This window comes from Podarcis muralis, chromosome 7 (assembly GCF_964188315.1).
Source record: "Podarcis muralis chromosome 7, rPodMur119.hap1.1, whole genome shotgun sequence".
NCBI classification, from domain to species: Eukaryota; Metazoa; Chordata; class Lepidosauria; order Squamata; family Lacertidae; genus Podarcis; species Podarcis muralis.
In genome coordinates, this window is record NC_135661.1 from 52,032,630 (window position 1) to 52,058,564 (window position 25,935).

The window sequence follows — 25,935 nt, forward strand, 5'->3', positions numbered from 1 at the left end:
CTAAGCAAATAAACACAAACTCTGGTGGATGTTATTCCTGCAGGCAGGCAACAAAACTCAGCTTTTTTCCTTTATAGCAACGGTCACCTGCAGCCAATTAATCCCAGAAACTTCTTAAAGGTATACACACATGTTTCTGTGCCGAATGTCCTCTAACACAACTTGGGAAGCCATGCTGCGACTTTAAATTTCCTGGTGTGATGGTGTTCCCCCTGCCTGGTGTTCGTCCCTCCCCCTTGCTTGTCACTCACCTGTTCCACTGCCTGTCATGGCAAAGGGCTGTTGAGAATCCTGGACCTCAGAAAGCAGAGAGGCAAAGATGCCTGGATACAGGCAGCAGGGAATGAAATCAGAGGGCCTTTCATGTGCATCAAAATCCTCCCCAACTCCAAATGTTTGCCTGCAGGTTCTAAAGATAATCATTTAAATTGTGATTTTCATGCAGTGGTGGCCAACCTGGAGGGCTTTAAAAGGGATCCATGGAGGATATGGCTACCAATGTCCACTAGACTATGGACTACCTCTAGTGTCGGGGTGGCAAATATCTGAATACGAGCTGCTGGGGAACATGAGTGGAGAAAGTACTCATGTCTTGCTTGCAGGCTTCCCATTACAGCATTCGGTTGGCCACTGTGAGAATAGGATGCTGAACTAATTGTGCACTTGGTCTGATCCGGCAGGTTTCTTGTGCTGCAAAACATCAACTTCTCACAAGCCCATTTCAGCTCTATTTCAGAAAGCCGAGGAAAAGGCACATGATAATAACAGTGCTCCATTTCACTTTTTAGCAATTATGTGCATTTATACATCTGGAAGACACAACTGGCCATATGGTTGGCTTGACCACTAGCCTCAAGGATTAAAAAAGAGCATCTGGCACTGCAACATCCTTGCTTGCTTTTTACTCTGTCCCTCCTAATTACCTCAAGAGGCTTCTTTATTTATATCCTCAACTCTGCTGAGTGCTGGATTTCAGATGTTCTGGCTTTCGTATCCCCACTGTAAACCAGATGCTGGCCTGGGGACTGGAACCACACTGTTTGCAAGGGATTCCTGCTTTCAGGCCACTCAATAATTTTGTTGAAAACTGATTGCTAAAAAAAATATGTCCACAGGCATATCTGGCAGTACAGCAAAGGAGTATGTATGTATGTATGTATGTATTTATTTATATCCCACCTTTTTCCCAGACAGGGACTCAAGGTGGCTTACAGCTTAAATAGAAACATGTACTTAACTATGTACTCAAATTCAAAGCAGAATTCAAGGGGTTATAATTATTATTCCACTTCGCATTTCCAAATAAATCATGGCTTTAATACCAACCCAGTTCTTACAGCTACCCCTTTGAGACCACCCCACCCCCCCATGTAAGTTTGAAATGGACCTCAGCGACTTTCTTGGTTACAGGACCTTCCCTCGATACCTTATCACCTTTGCACACCAGGCGATAGGAGCTTGCCTGTCTCATGGTGGTGGTGGGGGAAATAACTCCTGGCAGGCAAGCACTACAACTCCCAGGACCCCCTCCTGCAGAGGAGCGTGCGAGAGAGCGATCCGCCGCAGAGGTGGCTGGGAGATGTAGTCCAAACCTTCCTCTTAGACTCCCCGCTTGGGAGAAATAGTTTCCTCCTTTGGCTGGCGTCACTTGTGTGTGTGTGTGTGTATGTGTGTTTTGGGGAAGAAAGAGGGGGTGGAATTGGAACGATCGCTTCAGCATCAATCAGCCAGGCGGCGCATCCAATGGGAGAAGCCGGGGGCGGAGTTGGGCGGGGATGAAGGATGGAGCCTGCGGTGGCCACGGCGGCGGCGGCGGCTGGTGCAAGAGAAGCGACGCGCATGGGTAGGCTGTGTGTGGAGCTGTTCAGCGCAAAGGTGCTGAGCCTCGCTCGCGCTTAAGGAGGCTCCGCCGGCTGCTGCTGCTGCTCCCTTGGCTGGCGGCATGGGACTGGGATCCGGCTTCCTCCACTGCCACGCACAGTAAGCGATCGCACCTATGCAAATATATATGAATGTTTGTATGCGGATTTGAGAAAGGGAGCGATCCAAAGGGATCTCGCTTTTCGCGTGGCTGCTCTGCTTGCCCGCCTTCCTGCTGTTGTGCGCGGGTGTGGAGTTCCAGCGTGGGGAAGGCGATCTGGAGTAAGGAAAAAGGGAACGTGGTCCACGCTGCTGCCCCTCCCCAAGCGCCTGCCTCTGCTGTTCCGGAAGGGTGTATGTATTCATATCCTTTGTGTGTTTGCTTAAGCCTCGGCGCGCACGGACACTCCTTGCGTCCAGAAGGCGCTGCGAGCAGGCGAGCAGATCGCGGCTTTATTCCTTTTATGCACTGAGGCGGGGTCACGCGAGTGGTGGCGAGACTGAGGATGCCCCCACCTCAATTATTATTTTTTAAAAAAGAATAACTTGAGGGGTGCGCTGAGTCGGTCCACAAGTCCCTGCAGGCACGTCTGCGGGGAGGTAGTACTATGCGGGGTGAAGCGTGGAGTAGAGTCACTACTACAGCCATAAGTAGGAGGCGGTGGGCAGCCCAGATTGCAAAATGGTTCCCTTGCATCGTACAGCCCCTCTCACCAACCTGCCTCCCCCACCCCTCAAATCTCCCCCAAAATCCACGGTTAATTTTCTTCCACAGATTAAATTTTCTCATTCAGCACTGTTTGACTGAGGTAGGTGGGTGGAGAGAAAGCTAAGCTGGGTTGGGCGTTGATCCCTCGAAGCAGAGAGGCGGTGGGGGAAATCCAGCGTGGCTGTGCTTATGGCCGAACGGCAGACCTGCCCTCTCCTTTGTGATTTGGTTTTCCCTTTTCTTTCTTTTTTGCTGCTGTCTGTTGCACACCAGTGGTTCACGCCACAGACTTCTGTGCCTAGCGACAGGGCTGGCTGTGAATACTGAGCAATGCCATATGCCATCAAGCCAGGAACATCGCCTCTGTGCTGATATCGCACCCCTCTCCCGGGCTCTCAGTTCTGGTGCCCAGATCAACCCTTTGTCCCACACCGGGTGGGTTGTGCTGCTCGCAGTTCTGGTCCTGGGTGGATTATTGTCGCTTTACGGTTTTCTCAGTCGCCAAGGAGTAAAAAGAGGTCAGCAGCACAGCAGGGGGAACTCGGCGAAGTGCTTATCTGGGCGTGGAAAACGAGAGACAGAGAGATTGAAGTTTAATCAAGGAGCAGCATGCTTTCCATGCCAATGAATCATGGGGCCACGCAAATACCTCCTATGATTTGCCTTTGGCTGTGGGGGGAAAGAGATGCAAAACTAGCAGAGAAGCCCTGCCTAATCCAGGAGGGAGCCAAACGCAAACCAATTAGCTCTCTGCCATATGGCTTTGTCTTTCTTGCAGCCTACCTCTGGACTGTTCTATCCAGGATGCCCATCTAACAGATAATCTGCAGCATGCAGTGCACTGGAAGTCAAAAGTACTCAGAATATCTGTTGATAAAATGGTCAGAATAAAATGTGTATCACAACAATAACCAGCCAGGACCCAGAACAAAGGTGGTTTATTTCAGGATAAGCTGGTGGGTGTGTATCTGTATCTGTGTGTGTGTGTGTGTGTGTGTGTCTTTTAATAATGTCAGCCATTTTTATTTGATTTGATTGTTGCATGAATGGTTCTGTTTGCCATTTTCTTTCTTTTTCTTTTTTTTTTTAAAAGCAAAGCTCTGTGCTTCTTTTGTTGGTGTGTTTGCCCATTTGGCTCTCTTGGGCAGCCTTCTCTGCCTGAAAGGCTTTCCTGGCGAGATTTTGTGCATGCCCCCCCCCTTTCTTTCTGGGATCCTGCAGGAACAGAGTCAAGAAGATTTCATATCCAGCTGGGCATTTTTGCATCTGGCAGCTGACGCGTGTTCAGAGTGTGCCAGTGTAAGAGCATCTTGGTCAAGAAGAAAGGCTTGCAGATCATTGAAGGAACACAGAAAGGGGAGGTCCCTTTGGGATTGGTGTCGTGTCCTTTATGTTTCCAAACACTCTTTGTGATTCTTGGGATTATATCATTCAAAGTAGCTTACTGAATCCGGTCCTTCTTTATATACCTTAACTGCCTTGTTCTACCCATGATTACTGTGGTTGGGTTCACCGCCATCCCGCCCCTTCTTTCATGCTTCTAGGTGGAGTGGAGAGTCTTGGCTCACTGTAGTAGCATAACACTTAAGAGTATAACTGTGAATGCAGAACTGGGGGGGGGGGAGTGATAATCAGTCCAGGTTAAATAAACCCATATAAAGGGCTGTGAACTTGATTGTGTGCTTAAGATGCCAATACCAATGTTCAGATGTTGGGGGGGGGGCACCGCCATGTGTAGTAAAATGCCTGCTGTATAAAAGGATAATTGGCTAACTAGGTATAGCATAGTGTCAATAAATGGAACATTCCTAGCCTCTGAGTCAGGCATAGGCAAACTCGGCCCTCCAGATGTTTTGAGACTACAACTCCCATCATCCCTATCTAACAGGACCAGTGGTCAGGGATGATAGGAGTTGTAGTCCCAAAACATCTGGAGGGTGAGTTTGCCTATGTCTGCTTAGTTGTCTCCAACTAAGTTCTACTCAAAGTAGACCTACTGGAATTGATGTACCTAAATTTGTCACATCCATTAATTTCAGTGTGTCTTCTCTGAGAAGACCTCAGTCAGAGACAACCACCTGGCTTTTTGACCCCTTTCAACAGAATGAATAAGTGTTTCCCCTCAATGCATCCATTTTAGAGAGTGGGATTAATCAATATATAGAGCATGATACTCTTAATCTCAAGGTTGTGAGTTTGAGCCCCACGTTGGGCAAAAGATCCCTGCATTGCAGGGGGTTGGACTAGATGACCCTCATGGTTCCCCTTCCAACTCTACAATTCTATGATTATTGTTTTATACTTTCTGGGTGGCCACCGTTGTGCCTGTGGGTTCATTATAAGGAGTAGCTTAGGAATTCAACCATGTAGTTATTGAAAGTAAGAAATCAGCCTCCAGATCTGTCACTGTTTTGACATTTTACGGAAAGCAGGTATATAGCTCTTATGCTGTGCACAGAAGCATAGGAAGCTGCCTTATACTGAATCAGATCTTTGGCTCATCTAGTTCAGTAATGCCTACACTGACTGGCAGCAGCTCTCTGGGGTTTCGGACAGGGAAGTCTGTCCCAGTCCAACCTAAAGATGACAAAAAATTGAACCTAGGACCGTCTGCATGCAAAGCAGGTGCTGTACTACAGAGCCACAGCCCTCACTGTACAGAAAATAGAGTCAGCTGAGAGATAAAACAGAAGAGTAGATCTCCCATGTGGTACTGGGCTTTACTATTTCATGCTATCCAGCCTTTCTCAACCTGTGGGTCCCCAGATGTTGTTGAACTACAACTCCCATCACCCCTAGCTAGCAAGACCAGAGCTCAGGGATGATGGGAGTTGTAGTCCAACAACATCTGGGGACCCACAGGTTGAGAACCACTGCTTGAAACGGAGGGGGGGGTGTCAGTTGTAGAAATGCCATACACACATTAAATGCACTATTCACGCCTAAAATTATCATGTCAAGGAGAAGGTTCTAGGCTTGTACCTTTTGACCATATCTTAATTAAGAGGCAATGTTTTTTAAGGGAAGATGTTTCAAACACGAGTTACACCCCCCCGCCCCCACAGACTGCAGTGGTACATCCCGGCAATAGGTACACCCCACAAGGGTTCTGCTCATCTGGTCCAGCTCTTAGAACCACTTTCCCAATGTGTCTAATGGAGTGCTTGCTGCGCCCACAACAGCAGCTCCCAAAATACTAGAGAGGAGGGACATGGCGCCTTTCAGGTGTCAATGGACCTCAGCTCTCACCAGTCCCAGCTAACATGGCCAGGGATTAATGGGAAACTGGGAGTCCAATAACATATTGAGAGCCACAAGTTCCTTACTCCTGCACATCTATTGGCACATATCACCACTGTCACTGGCCCCCTGGTTGCATCTATGATGGACGTATGCAGGGGGGGGGGGGATACACAGCACATTTATGTTGTATGCATGCCTGTTGAGGGAGGGGTGCTCCCATATCAGGGCTGGCCCAGCACATTGAGCCATTGAGCCAAAATGGAAAGTGCTGCCTTTCCCACCTTGATGTCACCTTGATACTGACTCTTCCCCGACCCCTGATGCAAGCTCCTCTTTTGCTTCCACCCCAACTGCCGAGAAAAAGGGGAGAAAAAGGAGGCCTGGAAAAGAGGCTGGGGGTGTGTGCCAGTGGCAGTGGGGGTGGACAGAGACAGAGGAGGATGTGAGAGGGGAGTAGGAGGCAGTGGAGGAGGCAGGCAGTGAGCAGCTTGCTCTTTGGGGGCCCAGATCTGCCTCCCCTCTCAGTGGTCCTGAGCCTGCCGCCCTGAGGAATTGCTTCTGCATTCCTCATGGATGTCTTGCCCCTTTCCCATATTGTTGAATACGGGAGTGAAGAACACCCAAATAATTTCCAAGTCTGAGCCCTGTGGACCCAGGATCGGTCAAGACCTGCCCTTGATCCCTGTTTAGGCAGTAGGGCGGTTCATAAAAAACCTTTTTTAAATGGCTGCTCCAAAGGTCTTATCTCACTATACTAGGGATTATATAGCTATATCTGAAATTTCATGCATATCAGTTAATATATCGACCCTCCTCCACAAAAATAGCTGTTTACTTGGCCATTTACCTATGTCATGAAGGCTGAAATTTCAATTCAGTGGAGCAGGGTCAAGATATTAACTGATATGCATGAAATTTCAGATATAACTATATAATTCCTAGTGTAGTAAGACCAGACCTTTGGAGCAGGCATTTTCAAAAAATAGTTTTTTATGAACCGCCCTATTAGGCAGTGATTTTAGATATGCCTGCAGCAGCATGCTACAAAAGGCAAAGTTGTTGCTTTCCATAGCTGTCGCCTCAGTTAAACTCCTTTCCCCTGGCGCATACCCTGCCCAAGAGACATAGCTGAAAGGCAGCTTGCTGCTCTCTCTTTTTGCACTCAAGGGATCCTCCCTTATCACTTTAGACCTCGCTCAAGGAATTCTCCTTTGTAGGTTTGTAGTGGCTTCAGCAGTTTGGCATCTGGGTCAGGGCTAACCACTTTGCCCCTCCTGTTACTGACTTGACAAATCCCGGTCTCCCAAGTAACCTAACCCAGCAAGGAACAATAACAGATATAAACCTTTGTTTTTGTTTAAGCAAGCTTACTGCACCCAGACTTGTAAATGTGGTATGTTATTTTAATACACCATTTTGTTTTATGATGCGTATGCTAAAAACTGCTGGTTTTATTTATATTTTGGATTTTTTAGATCGTTTTTAACATCTGATTTCATCAGTAGTTAAAGAATAAAACAAAATAAAATGCAAGCACAAAGCCTGCAGCTTGCACAGAAAGTCACATGCAACATTACCTGCCTAAAATTGTGGCTGTGTGCTCAGTGCAATGTCCCTCTCCTCTGCACCCCAGCTACAGTTCTCAGGGCTCACTAGAGAGAAAGAATGTCTATTAAAGCAGGATGTTTTGGAACCCAGTTCCATGTTGCTAAAGAGGCAGATCTGAAGAGCTTAAGGCCACTCGTTTGCCCTTGCAGGCATCTGTTTCTGCCAACTGAGGAGGACGCTTCATGCATCTGATGATGTAGACCAGCCTTTCGTAAACTTGGGTCCCCAGATGTTCTTGAACTACAGCTCCCATTATCCACAAACACTGGCCATGCTGGCTAGGAATGATGGGAACTGTAGTCCAACAGCATCTAGGGACCCAAGGTCCACCAAAGCTTTGCCTGTAGGTCTCCAAATCAGTTTGCAAATTCTTTTTTAAAAAAAAGTCATCATGAAAATTCATCAGCGTTGCAGTCCATCCCCCCCCCCCAAATATGTATGTTTGTATGTTATTGTCATCAATATATCCATTTTTAGGCTCACTTTACTGGAGTGTATCCATTTTTGTACATCTAACTGGGCTGGAGAACTGCATTGCAATGTCTAGGAAAGTGCTAATTTCAAAGGATGCATTTCCATTTGCGTATTATTATTTTTATTGCAAATTAGTTTGATTCACATTTAATTCCAAATTTCGCTCCCATCCCTATGCCAGATTCATTGATATTTTTTGTTGTAGCAGACTGATTTGAGAACCCCTCTGAAAACCATGATTGCATTTTGCATAGAATTCAACATCCTCTGTGCGAGAGATGGTGGGTGCTCTGATCTTTTTGTTTTCTGCTTTCATTTTATTAGAAGGTCTGTCTCCAATCTTATTTTTAGCTTCGCAATTTTGCCACTCGACTATCATATTCCCAGGACTTCAGCAGCCCAATAGATGAACAAGTATTTCCTTTCAGTGTTTACAACTGAACGCTTCCCTTGTTGCGCTAAAATACAGGACAACTACATGACAAGGGAATGTCGCTGAAGCACTTTCCGTGCTAACCTGATTGAACAAGGAAAACAGAATCATACTGTTGCCCAAGGCAGGAGACACGTTAAAAAGAAACTTCGGGCTGCGATTCTAGACACACTTGCTAGGGAATAGGGTCATTCAGACTGGAGAGCCATGCAGACATGGAACATTTGCCCAACAGCCACTCCGTGTGATGATGAGTTCATATGGGTGGCAGCCTAATAGGCTTGATCTTCAGCATTATTTTATAGATTTCACTGATCTGTTAGACAACGTATTGTGTGTGTGTGTGTGTGTGTGTGTGTGTACGGACCTATATCTTCTCACACCAGTTTTGCAAAAGAAATCCTGCAAACACCCTCCTTTTGCAAACTTTCTCCTTTATATCTCAATGTTCTGGGGAAATGATCAGCTGATATAGCAAAGACAACTCTGGCTACATGGTTACTTGGGAGTAAGTCCCACTGAATTAAATAAGGTTTACTTTGGAGTAGAGATGCACAGGATTGAAGTGCTGGTATCACATTTTATACAGTAGAGGTTTGATTCCATGGAGAACTACGATTCTTGTTATCTGTTTGCCTGTCTATCATCGGCCTGTCTGTCCATCTGCCTGTCTATCAATATTCTTCAGGGTGTCTTTTAACCAATTGATTAATCAATCCAGTGAGCTTGCAATGTGCATTTCTAGGAATCATGGGCAGCTGAGCAAGGCATACCTCAGTGAGTTCCCTGGTGGAAAATGACTTTGCCTCACCATGCACCTCTGCAGGAAAGGGGCCAGAGACTAGGGGAAGGTGTTTAACGAATGCAGTGCAGAATACTGGGAGGCTGCCCATATGGACTAGAACCTTACAACCTGACAATTATTTCATTATCTGTTCATTTACTTACGGAGTTACTTATATTCATAGCCTGCCTTATAAACATTTGTTATCTGGGCAGCCTACAGAATGAATATAAGATTATAAATACAGCCCACCCACAACTTGCATGGGAATGAGGTTCCAGTGATAGTGTGCATATCTTGGAACATGAGCTACCTTACCTTCTGGAGGAGGCACGCCAAACAAGTCTTACTCCACAAGCAAGGCAGCTCTCTGGGCTCTGGGACACTTGTCAGGAGACATTGCAAGGCCATCTGAGTTCCTGCAAAATCTCTCGAGAGCCTTCAGAGCCTGTGCAAGAGCCTCCCAGAGCAAGGCGGAGAGCTTAAAAGTGCCTTCCGTGCTGGGAAAGCCCTGTGCAAAAATAGCTTTTAAACTCTCCACCTTCCATGCATCAGATCTGTGTGGTTTCAACTGGCTGATCTTCAGCCATGTAAATTGCACATGTCAAACATGTGGGAGTTGTGAGTCTACTGCACAGCCAGAGCCGGCCTGCCCATGAGGCGGGGTGAAGTGTGTGCCTCAGGCGGCAAAAGTGCAAGAGGTGGCACTTTCCCTGCCCCACTTCCTCCGCCAAGAGCGAGCCGTTCCAGCACAGGGGCGGCAGGGCCAGAGGCAGTGATTCCCATTTCTCCTCAGGTGGTGAAACAGGGTGGGCTGCCTCTGTGTACAGCCACGATACAACAATTGAAATCAGAATGCAGCAGAGGGCAGCAGAAAATAAAAACTAGGCTGAAACAAATTTACTAGTTCACAACAGATTTCAAAGGCGAAGACAAATTTTAAGAGGCATGCAAATTTTTAAAAATGTATTTATCTCACATCAAGTTGACAACAAGATAGACACTAGGTTATTCTCTCACAATCCAGTTGCCACCACGGACACCTGCAAAAAAAGGAAGAGAAAGGTTCAGAAATTGATAGATCCTAAAGAGAGATCTTTATTAGATACTGATGTGAAAATTCAGAACATAGGGGGGTTGGACTAGATGGCCCTTGGGGTCCCTTCCATAATTCTATGATTCTATAAGCAGAGTAGTTCTTTGATTTCCTATGTTCCTAAGTGAGGTCCTAGAATAAGAGATGTTGGGAAATGCTATTGTACATTCATTAGGGAAGATTGCCCAAAGCAAGATGGACAGAGTCGTATTTGATTTACTCTAGCCCTCCATGAGGACTGTCATTTTACTCTCAAAAAAGAAAAGAAAAAAGCACCCATGTGAGGGGCTGGTTTTATAATTTAAGGTCTTGTGGCAACATCTATCCAATCTGCTTGTTAAACAAATGCTTTGTTAATATGAAGCAGTAAACAGAAGGCCTTTCATACCCCTAAATCTACTACAGCAATAACAGTGACTTAAAAAGTATGGCTTTTCACTCCAAACACTGGCAAACCGGAGTTATAATTTAAATGTAAGTAATTCCTGAGAGGGATATTTTTGCAAGATCGAATACAAAACAGGGTAAGGTACTGCAGAGAGAGCTTCTAATTCTTCTTTCAATGAGTTACCATTACACTGCCAGGGTGCCATCTCAGTGAAAAATGAAAATTAGAAGCTGCTCATGTTTCAAAGAGGTTTGTGGTGGTCTCAGGATTTTGCAGAGGCTGAAATGGACAGGTTCATTAATTTCAGTGGGCCTGCTCTGAGTATAACTTAGTTGGATACACGCAAGTCATATATTGAACAGAATTAGCTTTGGAGTTATACATACTGTATTGTTCTTATAATTTCATATATAACCTGCACCATTTGTCCTTGATAGCTCATTGCGCTTGGGCGATCTCAGAAAGTATGCAACAAATTTGCATTATCTGCTGTACATTTCCAGGATTAAAATTGATTTTCTGCATAGAGTTTGTTTAGCTTTGTAGGTATCAAATTGTGTCTCCCTAATTGATACATTTAATGAACTTAGACCATATTTGTAGATGTGAGGGGAGGAAATGCCCTCTCCACTGTTTACCTATGTAGATCAGGCGATGAAAAGTTGTTCTCAGCATGCACAGAGTTGTGTGGAGATGGTCTTGCAGTGTTTTAGGTGAACTTAAGCAGAAGTCCCACCAGGCTGTTTCTGGGGCTACAAGACTTCCCTTGTGGAAACAGGGGGCGGGGGGGCGGGCGGAGGAGATCAGTTTAGAGATGAAGGAAGAATCAACAGATTTATACACAGAAGCTGGTTTTCTGATCCATCCAAGTTCTACCTATACGAGGCTACCTCTTGCATCAAGTACTTGCTTATGTCTGTACATCATTGTAAAGAAAGAAAGAAATCCTGACTATTTAAGTGCACAATGACACAGAAAAGGAATATGTATATTAGATACATATAAAATAGTCAAGCCCCATGCAGTACTATATTTCTGCTGCATAATTTTAGAAGTATAATTGCATAGGTATTTTTATGCAGTTATATGTGTTGTTTATGTGCTGGTTACTGCAGGAAACCTGGAGTGTATTGGTGTGTGTGCGTAATATTAAAAGTATAATAATGTATATACATAATATATGAGAAATTTTAGCATGTGTGGATAAGTGCACCACTGAGACCTTCATCCCTAGAGCAGCTGCAGGTGGTGTCTGATTGATGGGGACAGGAAATGCAGACGAGGCGTCCTTCCTGCTTTGGCTCATGTGGAGCAACACAAGAAGAAGAACCTACTGGACCAGGTCAATGGCCCCTCTAGTCCAGCATCCTGTTCTCACAATGGCCAGCCAGAAGTCTGTGAGAAGCGCCCAAGCAGGATTTATGCACAATAGCCACTCTGCCCGCCTGTGGTTCCTAGCAACCATGACTGAGAGGCCTACTGCCTCTGATAGTGGAGGTGGAACATGGACACCATGGCTAGTGGCCACGGATTAGTTGCCTAATCCTCTGTGAACTTGTCTAAGTTAGTGGCCGTCACAGCCTCCTTTTAGAGCAAGTCCCACAGTTTAACTATATGCTATGTGAAGAAGTCCTTTCTTTTTTCCATCCTCCTGAATGTTCCTTCATTGGATGCTCAGGAATCCCATGCTATGAAAGAGGGAGAAAAACCTTTCCCTGCCCACTTTCTCCACGGCATGGATAATTTCATAAACTTCTGTCGTACTGCTTCTTATCTGCCTTTTCTCTTAACTAAAAAGCCACAGGTGCTGCAACATTGAACAGGGACTTCATTGGAGGGCTCAGGGTGCAAGAATCAGCATTTGCAGCTGCCGTAGACGGCTCCCTTCACGTTACACCGGGAAGAGCAAATCACTTACTTCCTGTCTCCCTGAAATAAAATAGAAGCCAAATCAATCCATAGGGATGTTTCACATGGACATAATAACCAGTTGTTTACATGTTTACCTACTTTATTGTAAATCCTACTTGGAGGTGCCAGGGATTGGGACCTTCAACGTGAAAAAAAAGGACCTACCGTGCAGCTATGGCTCCTTAATCAAGTGTAACACTGTGTTTTAAATTCTGAATTTTAAAATTGTTGTAACCTGCCCTGGGATCTGCTGGTGAAGGGTGGGTAAATACTTTAACTATTATTATTATTATTATTATTATTATTATTATTATTATTATTAAATTAATTAATTAATGTGTTCTTGGAGCAGTTAATATAAGTATATGTTAATGGCAATATGGGAGGAAGTAGATGCTGGGTTGGTATTTGGAGACACACACACACATTCTCCATAAAGTGGAGAAGTAAGACATGTTCAGAAATTTTATTTTTTAATTAACAGGAATTAGACAGCTTTGGCACAAAGACCAGAGCAAGGCATTCCGCAGAAGAGGTTTATCAGCCTGATGTATAAATGCTCAAGATATAATAATAATCTGTATAATATGCACTAGGCTTCCAATTTAGGTTAATTCCTAAGCAGTGAAGTCACTCTGGTTATAGCTTGCTATCTTCAGGAAAATGGTTTTTGACTGGTCTAGAATATCCTGAATAGTCTTTTGCAAATGAAACTATAATTTTGGAGGATTTCTCATTTGGAGTGTGAACAACTGCTACCTTTTTTTTCCTTAACAGGCTTTGCTCTTCTCATTTTTCTCACATCTTTTATTGATTCTCTCCCCCTCCAAGCTTTGTCCTAGAGCAAGTGGATTATACTAAATGTATTTCTCATCCTCAAGGCACCTCAGCAGTGGCTCCTCTGTGCCTTATACTCTCTCTGCCTGAATGTAAAACTAGACTCTGGATGATAATGTTTAATTTGGTACCTTTGGCAATTCACACTATCATTCAGCACATCCCTGGACACTTTTTGGCCATGGCTGGAATGCACCACTATTCCCATAACAAAGGGCCATCTGAATCATTCATTGTACACAGCAATTACATTTTCTTCTTTTTGGAATGTTTGCTGTGGCATGTGGACATGCATAGGAACATAGAAAGCTGCTTTATACAGAGTCAGACCATCTAGCTCAGTATTGTCCATACTGGTCCGATGCCAAATCCTATGGAGAAGGTGGCAAGGCTGGAGGCTGGTCAAAAGTTGCCTCAGCACAGACAGTTCCCACTTATTCCAGCAAAGCTTGCAGCCAGACTGAAGCCTTTTATGCTTCTGTCTCCAGATTACCACTTCCATCCTCCATACCTTAAACAGCCTGAAGATGGGTTCTCCTCCTACTCCATTCCATAGTCTTCTTCTGGTGTGCTCCTTTTGTCTCAAAGCTGGTGATCACAGGACCATAGAATTGTAGAGTTGGAAGGGATTATGAGGATAATCTAGGCCAACCCCCTACAATGCAGGAATATGCAGGAATATCCCCATATAGGGATTGTGATGGCATCAGAGGAGTGCCAATGCAGCCCCCCACTCCAGGTCTGGATCACTGCTAGATTCAGAAGCCATGAAAGCTGGTGAAAGAATTCTCAGAAATGGTTTTGGGGCAGGGGAGTTGGCTGAAGGCAGCAGCAGAGGGAGAAAGAATTGGGCCTCTACACTATGAATTGAGGGGACTGAGAGCATGTTGGCAAAGAGCACCCCCAAAACCTGGAATCAATGGTGCTCAGGGTGGTTTTTGCCTCCCCAAGTAACTGAACAGTTCTGAAGACTGTTCTAAAAGAGTCTGAAAGATTACGGTACGTGGGTGCAACATGAAGATAGAGGTAGAGATCGGTGAATCTCTAAATTTCAGTTTCCCTCATTTTCCCAACCTTAAGCTTTCTGCTCATTTCCACATCAGTTTGTGATCATGATTAAAAACAAAACAGAACTCCGCATGAAAATGTGTATCCATTTTTGTGTGCATTTCACCTGATCGACACATTTTTGTATGTAATTTTGCCTGTTTTTGCAATAACACGGTTGAAGCAGTCAGTTGTCCCCATCCTCCTTCTGCCGAGTCGTTTTGGAAGACTTTACTTCTGGACCCAGCCGGCACTTGACAGGAAAGGTTTTACCTGCCCCTTGGAGCGATCCTCGTTCACAAAATGGCTTTGCATGATTAATACCTGCTTCTCTCCAAGCACCAACTATTAGGGGATCATAAAGGCCTTTTGAAAACCAAACACCTTGGCACTGTGTACAAAGCCCGCTTAGCGGTGCGAAAATGAGGTCCAAAGAGCTGCGGCGGCTTCCCAGTGGCCCTTCCGTCATCTCTCGGGTTTCAGATGTTGCTTTAAACATGAATAACTCTTTCTCCCCCACCAACCCAAGTTCCTTTTAAACCTTTGTGCTGAATATTATTGAAGAACTCTGAACAAAGGGCAGAGGCTCTTGTCTAATGAGAGGAATAGTGTCCCGAAGGATTTTGTCTGATGGAATATTCATTAGGCAGACTGCCAGCCACAAGGGTCCTTTGACAATTGCTGGGTCCCACTAAATTTGGATGCAACAAAGATTTTGTGCTACTTCTTAGCATGCAGTCAATGAATCCTTGCCCACTTTTGTTTTCCCACAAAGAATGGGGTGTGTCACAGAAACTGGAGCTTTCATAGTGCAATCCATTGACTGAGGTCAATGGGACTTATTCCCAGGTAAGCATGGATACCAGAGGTCAGCAATCTTTTGGGTCCTGGGGGACATTTGCCAATGGGAGAAGCTGTCATGGATGCTACACTTACATTGCAACAAAGCATATACTGCCACTGATTCCATGGACTATGACAGAGCGCCTCTTTCAAGACAAATTCCAGGAAAGCCTTCCACACTCAGCAATTTATGGGCATACCATTAAAAAAACAAAAACAAAACCCAGACAAAAGGAATTTTATAAATGATTTGAAAACAGCAGAATATAGGTTTTTAAAGAATAGAGACATATGTATATGTGCATTGCTAGTACCTTAATATGCATTGATAAAACTTCAATACCTCCCATCAACAAAATTTATCTCAGGGTGATTTACTAGACACACACACACACACACACACACACACACACACACACACGATGCAGATAATCACACATATAAAACCGGCCAATCTATAAAAAAGAGTCAACAATATGTAAAAAGAACTTCAGAATCTTGAGCCGATGCTTTTTTAATATAGATATATTATGTCTAAAGAATGCAATGGTGGCGCCAGGTGAGCCTTTCAGGAGAAGTTGGGACACTACAGTTGATCAGCCATCTTCTTAGTTGTCAGTGACTTCTGTAAAACATGTGATTCTGTGTGGCCAATAAAGTTCCGTGTTGGTCACAATGTGACATGTCGCTCATCACACCAGCAAATCATGCAGCATGCAGGTGCCGTGTAAGGAGATATTTACCTGCTGACATCAGACGATCACAACTAGTAACACTTGAGGAATTTGTGAATTCCATTACAAACTGAAATGATTTGCACTGTCATGGGGTGCAATTGGATGGGATCATTGCATTAGTTTTCCTGATTATAATGCTAGCACTTCTAGCCCAGGTTCTAATGTTCCCTTTACACTGCATTAACTACTACATTATGGAACTGTGACATTTTGATCAATACACTGTCATGTTTTAAATGGAAAGAAAGAACTGTACTGTAGAGATCAGAACATGATCCTGAATTTTGTCATGTGGAATTGCAGTGCGAAAACTCCTGTAATTTTCCAGGTTAATGAGGTTGACCCTGTAAGCAAATAACACAGAAATGAGCATGAAATTTCTGCTAGATTCCACTCCTTTTCCAGAAGTGGCTTTTACATTGTGTGAAAGGTCACATAAAATGTCGAAATTATCAGCTAAGGAAACATAGGGAAAGTGTGATAAAGTGCTGTCCAGACCTCACTATGAACACTTTGCTTCAAAATGGGTGCTCAAACCCTTAAAATGTAAGTTCCCTGTGAGAGACCAGGATGAAGATTGGCAGATTTTGTTCAGGGGAAAAAGGGAAACTAAGCTAAGCCTGCTTCAAAACATGCTTCAGAGCATGAGATATCTTCTGAACTAGTTCCTAACCTAAGAACCTTCAACCCACCAACTGCTTTAATCCCAGTTGGGCCTTCCCTGACATTCCCCCTTCCCATAAACTTTCACCCTGACTCCTTGACCTTCATGCTCCATCCTTCATGCAGTTCCCTCTTCTTATCTAGTCACACTCCAGAACACAGTTAACTACAGCACCTCCTGCACTAATATGCAGATTGCAACCTAATTATCTATGGGCTTCCACCATTCTGGGAAGTTCCAATGTAATGCTCAGCTCAAAAACTGCAAGTCCTTTTAAAACACGTATTTGGAGAGGCAACACATTTACGAATGTGTATTTAAATGTGCTCTTTTTTGTGTGCACATTATTGCCGAATTGAGCAGCATGCCTACATAAAGAAGAGACATGGCCTGGAATTAGACTGATTCAGCTACCCCTAATTACAGTGACAGGATCCAATTGGAAAATAACACGAATAAAAAGTGGGAGGGAAGCAAAGCTGGAAATGGCTCCTAGGTTTTGCAGAGGGTGAAAATGAATTTAGAAATAGGCCTGTTGTTTTGCTTTTGCTGTATTCTTAACCCGGGCAACACGTGTAGTGTTTGCTTGGCCATATAACTTCTGTCTATCTTTGCAAAGGAACATAAGACGTGAGCCCCATAATTGGATCACACAAAAGACCCATCTGGTCCAGCATCCTGTTCTCACAGTGGCCAACCAGTACACTACAATATCCTCTTTGAGGTGAGGTGAACAGAACTATACACAGTATTCTAAGCAGGGCCACACCATAGATTTGAATAATGACATTATGATATTGGTAGTTTTCAAACCCTTTCCTAATGGACCCTAGAAAGAAATTTGTGTTTTTCCCAGCCACTGAACACTCGGTCAAAATCTTCACCAAGCTGTTCAGAAGACTAGATCTTTGGCTTGCAGTAGTGTGATGGGACAGAACCATAGATCTGCCCTTCTGACATGGGCATTGCTGCACTGGCCTCAGGCAATGGTGAGGATCTTCTAATGCATCACCTAATATACACATCCTTGTATGCATCTTTGCCTAAAATGTGCATTTAAAAGCAGCTTTCCCAAATGCGGTACATTATTTTCATTAATATAAGCATTTTATGCACTTTCCTCTAATATATTTTTGTGTGTTTAATATATGTTTATTTAATATATATTTAATATATTTATTATTTTTAATATATAATATATTGATATGTATTTTATATATATTACGTGCATTTTTTATGTGTTGAAAGATTGCAAGATTCAGGAAAGTGCAAGTTTGAAGGATAGCTTTGTTTTGGTTTGCAAATTGGTTTGGTAACTACAAATTATGCAGTCTGAATGACTTTCTACCCCATTCCCACATGCAGGTGCGACTTGTTTATTTTTAAAATCCATGCTTCCGCAAGTGTGAAATTTCTGTCTGTGGTGTTGGATCCGTGTTGACTCCTTCACATTTTAAGTTGTAAATTGTGGCTTGATGTTTCAGCCTTCGAGGGATGAGCCTGCAAATGTGTGAACCAGTTCTTAGATTAGTTAATTGCAGTTTTTTTCTGTTTCTGTTGCCCAACATACTACTGAGATGAGATCTCTGGGGATAATTGCTGCCCTGCCCTGTTATTATGCTTTGTTTGAAACGAGAAGTCTTTAAGTGTATGTCAGGGCAAACAGTGTTCTGATTTGCACAGCACCTTATGAACAAACAGACCCATTTGAACAGGGGGTGGAGTGGGGAAGGGAACCGTGTAATTATGCAAAAGGAGCAACCTTTGTGAACAAAGCTACATAGAATATGCAGCACAGACACACTTACCAAGGACTTACAGTGAGAGTTTGCTCTAAGGAATTGTATCATATTTATTTTGGTCAATGGTCCACTTGGTCCCAGTGTCATCAATCTGACCAAAAGCAGATTCCAAATGTTCCCCAGGAGGACTTTTCCCCAGTTCTGTAAGCCATGGCTGGGGTGGGGGAGAAATTTGATTCTGCTTGCATTTAAATCTACCCAATTCAAACTTTCCAGAACAACATACAAACCGAAGCATAGCTATTCTTTGAAATTTGCCCTTCTCCAGCTTTTGCAGTGCACGGGATGTGTACAAAACTGAATGCGTGCCTAAACATGCATATATTAGTGACAGTGGGAGAGGGTGAAAACAACATGACATTCAAATAACAAATAACCATTGGCCATGCTGGTTGGGTTGGGGCTGACGCGTGTTGGAGGCCAGCAGCATCTGAAGGGCATCATCTTGGCCAGTCCTCCTTTACATATTCACTGAGAGAGGCCATTGGCCTATCAAGCCTAGTGCTGTCCAAGGTCTCTAACAAAGGTCTTTCTCAGCTCTGTTGCCTGAGGTTCTTTTTAACAGGAGATTCCAAAGATTGAACCTGGAATCTTTTGCTTACATGTGTTTGCTTGACCACTGAACCATGGCCCTTCTCACTCCAAAATGCCTGTTTTATTTAGATTGGAGTATTTGAGAAAAACATTTCCCTTATGAAGCTCTGTTATCTTTGGGTAAAAGCAATTTGCACCGGAGACTGTTCACGAGATAGCCCAATATGCTGTCTTCAAGAATCATGTATCTCTCATCCCTGTGACATTCCCTGGCTCAAGTATGTATTTTTTTTTTTCAGATTTGAGATTCCCCACTTCTTCTGCTATGATTTTCAGTGTGAGCTTTGGAAAAACTGGCACTACAAATTTTTGGGAAGTCAGTGCTTCCTTTCTGTTCCTTGGTGCCCCTAAAGCCACACACACACACACACACACACACACACACACACACCACTTCCTCATCTATCATACAAGCTATATTTACAGCAAATGTGAATATTTTAGTGTGCATTTGGGGAGTGCAGTCGGAGCTTGCTTTGACTCCAGTGGTTTATTGCTGTGTGCTACTGATCTCTGTGGTGCATCCACCTTACCCTTAGAACAGCTGCAGAGGTCTTGCAGCACCTTAAAGATCTTCCTGTGGTGAAACCAGACTAGAATCGTCTGCCATGACATCCTGCCCTCCTTCAGCAGACACACGGATGGAAAAGAAACGTTTTTTAAACTGCTGAGCCAAGTGGCTATGAAATGTAGGTCAGTTCTGTTTTTCTACAAAGCCCAAATGCATGTAACATAATTACACAGTAACCATTCATAACAGCAGTCGCTGGTGATAATCTTGCTAGCTATAGCATGCTAATTAATTTAACCACTACAGTGGGGGATTTCTGATGCAGTCTGAACCACACAGAGTCAGATTTACTGATGCCCTCTAGTTCTGCAGTTTACATTTAAAGCTGTCCTCGTATATGTGTGTGTGTGTGTGTTAGCTGAGTATAATTATTTCTATACGAAGATGAAGTTGGCAAATGTTTAGATGGACCTTCTTGGCTCCATGGCCAATAGGCAGGCACCAGTGGCAGGTCTGCGGCTGAGATGTCACCTGGCCAGGTTTAAAGAAGTTTGATCATTGTGTTCCTGCCCCAGCTGGGATTTTTTCATTCTTTTTTCTGTTGCTCAATCACAGAAAAGACAGTCCTTTCAAAGCTGCATATACCCGTATTTAAATGAGGAGCAGTGGAGAGAAAACTCCCAGGAAAACAAAAGTGGGAAGCCTCAACAGAAGTATCGTGTCCAGATCAAGGGAAGTAATAGCTTCACTCTATTCAGCCTTGGTCAGACCCCCACCTGGAATCTCACGTCCAGTTCTGGGCACCACAGTAAGGAAAGGATATTGAGTAGCTGGAACATGTGCAGAGAAGGGCGACCAAGATGATAAAGGGGCTGGAAACCAAGCCTTATGAGGAATGGTTAAGGGAATTGGATATATTTCACCTGGAGAAGAGGAAGGTGGTGGATTCTCCTTCGTTGGAGCAGAGGTTGGATTGCCATCTGTCATGGATGCTTTAGCTGAGATTCTTACATTGCAGGGGGTTGGACTAAATGACCCCGAGGATCCCTTCGAATTCCACAATCTATGATTCTTGGCTAAAAAAACAAAACAAAAACAATTATTGCCTTTAAAAAATATATATCAGTGCATACAGATTGGAACCATCGCTTACTGCAGGACGGTAATAAAAATCTTTTAAACAGAGGATCCCAGGTTTGTAGCTGTGCCCTGAGAAAAACAGTGCATGCAAATCACACATAAAGAATGGCCAGCTTTGGAATTAAAAGAAAATATATTTACCCATGGGCAGGACCTGGGTGCAGATCCAGGTCAGGTGGGGCTATGACTGAATCTTGTGGGTCATGGGAGGATCGTGGGTGGAGCCTGTAACAAGTCATGGGTAGTGCCTGGCAGAATCTTCATTCCGCTGATTTTTCAGACCACAGTACTGGTTACCGGGTAGAATACTGTTTTGCTGGTACAATATGTCTTTCCACTGTTGGAAGCAGTATGCCTCTGAAAACCAGCTGCTGGGGATAGCTAGTGGGGAGAGTGCTGTTGTGTTCAGGTCCTGCTTGCGGGCCATGTGTAGACATGCAGTTGGCCAGCATGAGAACAGGATGCTGGACTAGATGCTGGGCAACCAGGCAGCAACCCAGAAAAGAATGCAGCCCATAGAAGGTTGCCCAGAAGGAAATGGGCGCTTGGGCAGGCGGGCAGGGGGGATTCTCCCACCCCTGATCAAGTGGATGGAACACTTTTCAGATCACCTTTCATATTCTAAATGGAACAGAGAGTTTCTCCTTCCTAATAGGGGAGAAATTTGTTTCAGTTCACATTTAAAGACTAACTCATACTTTCCAAAATTGTAAGTGAATTGAAATGTACCCATTCTTCAAAATTCACGCTGAATTTTGCAAGGCACTTCTCCAGCCATAGAATGGGCACAAAATGCATATACTGGGGTAAAGTGTGCATAAAAATGCACATATCAGAGAAAATAATATGCAAAAAAGGCATTATATTGGGGGGGGGATGAATGCACAAATGTGTACTTTGGGAGAAATTTGCACTAAAATGTTGAAAAATCTTAATGAGGACTTTAAAAACCCCCTCAAATGTATGTGGAATTGTGAAGAACTTAGTTGGAAAAATGAGAAACAGAGAGAAACCAAAATGGACAGCTTCGCCCATCCCTGGTTCTGTTGTACAAAAACTGACTTGAGAAAAGGAATGATAAAATGTTCCATGGTCTCTATGCCATCAGTGATTCACTGGAAGCAGCTGTAAACTAGGAGTAATTTCACCCCGACTGGTGGTTTAGAAAGCATATGGGGGCAGGGGGAATACAAGCCTCTGCTGCAGAAGCAATAGCCTAAAAATGGAATCGCAGGCACAAACTATTTTTATTGACATGACATGAGGACAAACCAAAATAGCCTCCGGGGACCGCTTTGTTAGAATGAGTGGATGCTGAGGACAATGATTTTTCAATGAAGCTAGCGAATTTGCATCTGTCCTCAAAAGGATAGAGGCATTTCATAAGTGTTCCCTGCCTGTATCAACAGCGTTGTCTGTGTCCTCCTTCCAGCAAAGTGTACGACAACACCGTCATTGCCTGCTCCTAGGAGCTTCCATTGTTTTGTAATTTTGCAACGTCCAGAAGCCACCGAGGGTGTCCACAAATGAACTCGGCAAGGGGTGTGTGGGAAGTGTGCCTAGTGTTTTTCCCCCATGCATTTGTTGTTTCGTGGCAGACAACAGCATTTGATAATGAAGGGAAATGCCAGCTTCGCTCGTGTGATCTGCGGGAGGCAATGGCACCATAGGGCTCACTCCGACATGCCTGTGGACTTGGAAAGAGCTGGCTTTGCAAAGAAAGCGCACCACTCCAGTGTTGCCAGGACACAATTTGTGCATCATGTTTCAGGGCACACAAGAACTGTCAGTGTGGTGCAAGAACAGAGGTGGGACACCTGTGACCGTCCAGGTGGTGTTGGACTGCAACATCCACCAGACCCTGCCTGCATAGCCAGTGGTCAAGGATGATGGGACATGCAGACCAGCAATATCTGGAGGGCCACAGGTTCCTCGCCCCTGGGATACAGGAAGGCTGGGGAACATGTGGCTTTCTCCCCACCCCTGCTCTGGAAGTAAGCCTTCTGAGGTGTAGAATTGAAGTGTGCTTCCTGTTTATAATTCAGTAAAAAGAAATTAATGTGCCCCTGTTATGAGATGTTTGGGGAACTTTGCTGTATAGACTTAATGGCTATATTATACAGTGGTACCTCTGGTTACAAACTTAATTCATTCCGGAGGTCCGTTCTTAACCTGAAACCGTTCTTAACCTGAGGTACCACTTTAGCTGATGGGGCTTTCCACTGCTGCCGCCCCACCGGCGCACGATTTCTGTTCTCATCCTGAGGTAAAGTTCTTACCCTGAGGTACTACTTCTGGGTTAGCGGAGTCTGTAACCCGAAGTGTTTGTAACCCGAGGTACCGCTGTACATTGGACTGCATGGTGATTCTATATAACCTATGGGTATCATTCATGTAGCACAATTCTAAGCATGTTTACTCCTCAGTGTGCTACACTGTATTCAATGGAGGTTACTCACAGAAAAGTGTGCAAAGGATTTCAGCTATGCCTGCCTTTTTCCAACTTCCTCCTCCTTCATTCCACCAAAACACGACAGGGAGGAGGATGGAGACAAAACCATAATTAGTTGACTCCACCTCTCATTGGCTGTGGCTCCCCCTACTGTCAGCCTCCCTGTTTTCACCCTACAAGTACCAATGGGCGGCAGCCGTTGCTGAACCAAGGATGTTATCTGCGACAACCACATGCCTGTGGGAAAGCAGCAAGTGGGATTTGAGCACAAGAGCATTCTCCTCTCCTGTGTTTTCCAGCAATGGGCATTAAGAAGCATTGGTGCCCCCAACTGTGGAGGCAGAGCCAGCAGCGTAGCTGGCCACTCGGGTGCTGGGTGCAGCCCGCATGTCCTGCAGCCGGAGGCGGGACGAGCCGCCCATGGATGCGGGGCAAACTGCCCATGGAGGTGGAGTGCACTGCAAGGAGCCTCTCCACTGCCTCCCCCTCAGCTGTAGGGTGATGGAGGGAGAGGCGGAGGGCAGACGCAAGTCCCATGCTGCCATTTAGACAGTGTGGAATCTGCAGGCGCCCAAGCCACCATTTCACTCTCAGGAAAGATGCGTGGCTCAGGCACGCTGCAGGCCTCGCAGTAAGTGCTGGCCCTCACGGTGTGGTGCCCAGTGGCAGACACATTTTGTTAGGTTTGCTGATTGAACTAAAAAGTTTTGTGAGCCCAATTTTTATTTTTATTTTTTTAAACTCCTATTTTTGCCATTTTGTCCCCCCCCCTTAGTGATGACACCCTGCTTCCTCCGCCACTGTGCAGAGCATAACCATCGTGGCTAATAGCCTTCAATAGTCCCCCCCCCCCAATCCATGAAATTGTCTAATCTTCCTTTAAAGCCTTCCAGATTGCTAGCCATCACTGGCTCCTGAGGGAGCGAGTTGCATAGTTCCCTATCCCTGCTATAAATGTTGCTGTAAACATTTCACCTGCAGCTAACTTCACAGGGGTGGCGATAGTGAGGTTAAGCAGGCAGTGCTGTGAAGGGCAATGTCAAGAGATGATGTAAATATTTCAAAGAGCTTGCTAACTTGGAAAAAAAACACCTTCATTATCTTGAAAAGCAAAACCCAAAGCCATATTTCAGTTCAACAACTACATACATATTTCCCTGGAAGCATATGGTATCCCATATGGACACAATGGCAAACAATGGCAGCCCACTAGGTCCTTCCAGAGGGATGGAACATAACACAAAGAACCGCTGCAAAGGAAGATGATCTGAGTTTTTCCAAACAGAAAGTATATAAAGCAAAGAGTTGTGCTGCTTGATGAGGTGGCTATGCGAAGCTTTTGTTTCACAGTGTAGTAGCCGAGTCAGATAATGCTGGCAGCTGTAATATTTTTATGTACAGAAAATGTCAGTGACGCATGCCTTTCAGGACTGAAGATGCTCAACCAATGTGTCAGGCAGAAATAAGCCTGTTTTTTGGTGTGGGGGTGAATGAAATGTAGCAAATCTTCCCTAAGGCAGGTTTGGGTAATCAGGGGCTCTGTGGCTGAACATGGTAAGGATTTGGGTCAGGAAATGAGTTACTATGATTTTGCCGCTCAGGCTGACCCATTTACAAGGAAGCCACACTGTACTCAAGGCATATCACATGCTATAGTGGGCCACAGGGCTAGAGCCAGGGTGGAGCCAGGGAGTGTGGGCGCTTAGGGCACTGATTCACCCTGCCAAGGGTTGGGGGGGAATTTTAATATTTAAAAAAATGGAAGCATGTTTAAAGGACAGGGACATTTCTGGAAATTGTTGCCAGCTGATATTTGGTTCAATCGTATTCCTATTGTTTATTGTTATATTTGATTGTTAATTCAAACTTAATTCTATTGTGTTTTATGTTCACTTAGTATGGTAGGTGAATCTGGTCTGGGACTGTAATAAATTTCATTTCCTTTCATTCAATCATTCCCCTCCCCATTAAAAGATTTGCAATTCATTACTTTCAGCTATTTTATAACTATGTTTTCAGTTTCTTTTTTGGTACTATGTTTTTAATTTTGACACCCTTCTTCTCTTTCTCCTAATTCTTAATTATTTACTATGCTGTCTTGAGATTGGGTTGTAAGCAGAGCTCTGTACTGGCGGCCTCTCAAAATTCTCCACCATATTTGCGGACTGGGCAATGAGGAAAAATTTCACTAACTATTGAGGGGAAGGAAAACATCTTCATGTTTTTTTCCTCAGGGGCAGTGGCGTAGCGTGGGTTGTCAGCACCCGGGGCAAGGCAAGTAATTTGCGCCCCCTAACCCGTGGATTTGCGCCCCCTAACCCATGGATTTGCCCTAACCCCAGATGTTGCGCCCGGTGCGGCCGGGCCCCCCTGCACCCCCCACGCTACGCCACTGCTCAGGGGTGGGGACCACCATTAGCAAAAGCAGTAACAGAGCTTCTTTCTTTTTTCCTAAGTTAAAAAACAACAACTATGGCACCAATTGGCACTGGGTTGATGGCCATGGTTACCATTTTGAATCCTCCACAATGCCCCAGAGACCTAGCAGTATTTCAACACAAATTGCAGCCACCACCAAACTATTATGGCTGCCCTGGTCTGCTCTGGTGGTGCAAAGGAGCCCAGGGAGTGAGGAACTTTCTTCAATAAATGCTAGAGGTGGACTGAAGCTTTCAGAGCCTCTGCCTCCCATCCATCTCTCCTAGGCTCCACCCTTTTTTAGAGAGTCAGTCTCTCAAAGGGCCAGCCCTCTCGTCCGTAACTGGGCACTCCTTGTGTGCTCACTGTCCCCTGCCTGTTGTG

General features: G+C 44.6%; 1 protein-coding gene across 6 annotated transcripts in view; it reads left to right on the forward strand.

Moving 5' to 3' along the window:
* The first annotated feature begins 1,791 nt into the window (after positions 1 to 1,791).
* The window catches only part of SMPD3 (sphingomyelin phosphodiesterase 3), a 131,223-nt gene continuing 107,079 nt past the window's right edge, over positions 1,792 to 25,935 (forward strand). For 2 of the 6 annotated variants that reach the window (XM_077931742.1, XM_028739568.2), the window contains exon 1: positions 1,792 to 1,980. The gene's annotated coding sequence lies outside the window, so the exon portion shown is untranslated. Of the gene's footprint in view, positions 1,981 to 2,078; positions 2,215 to 3,347; positions 3,526 to 25,935 lie in introns of those variants that run through there. The other 4 variants (XM_077931741.1, XM_077931744.1, XM_077931745.1 and 1 more) reach the window with 4 other exon arrangements.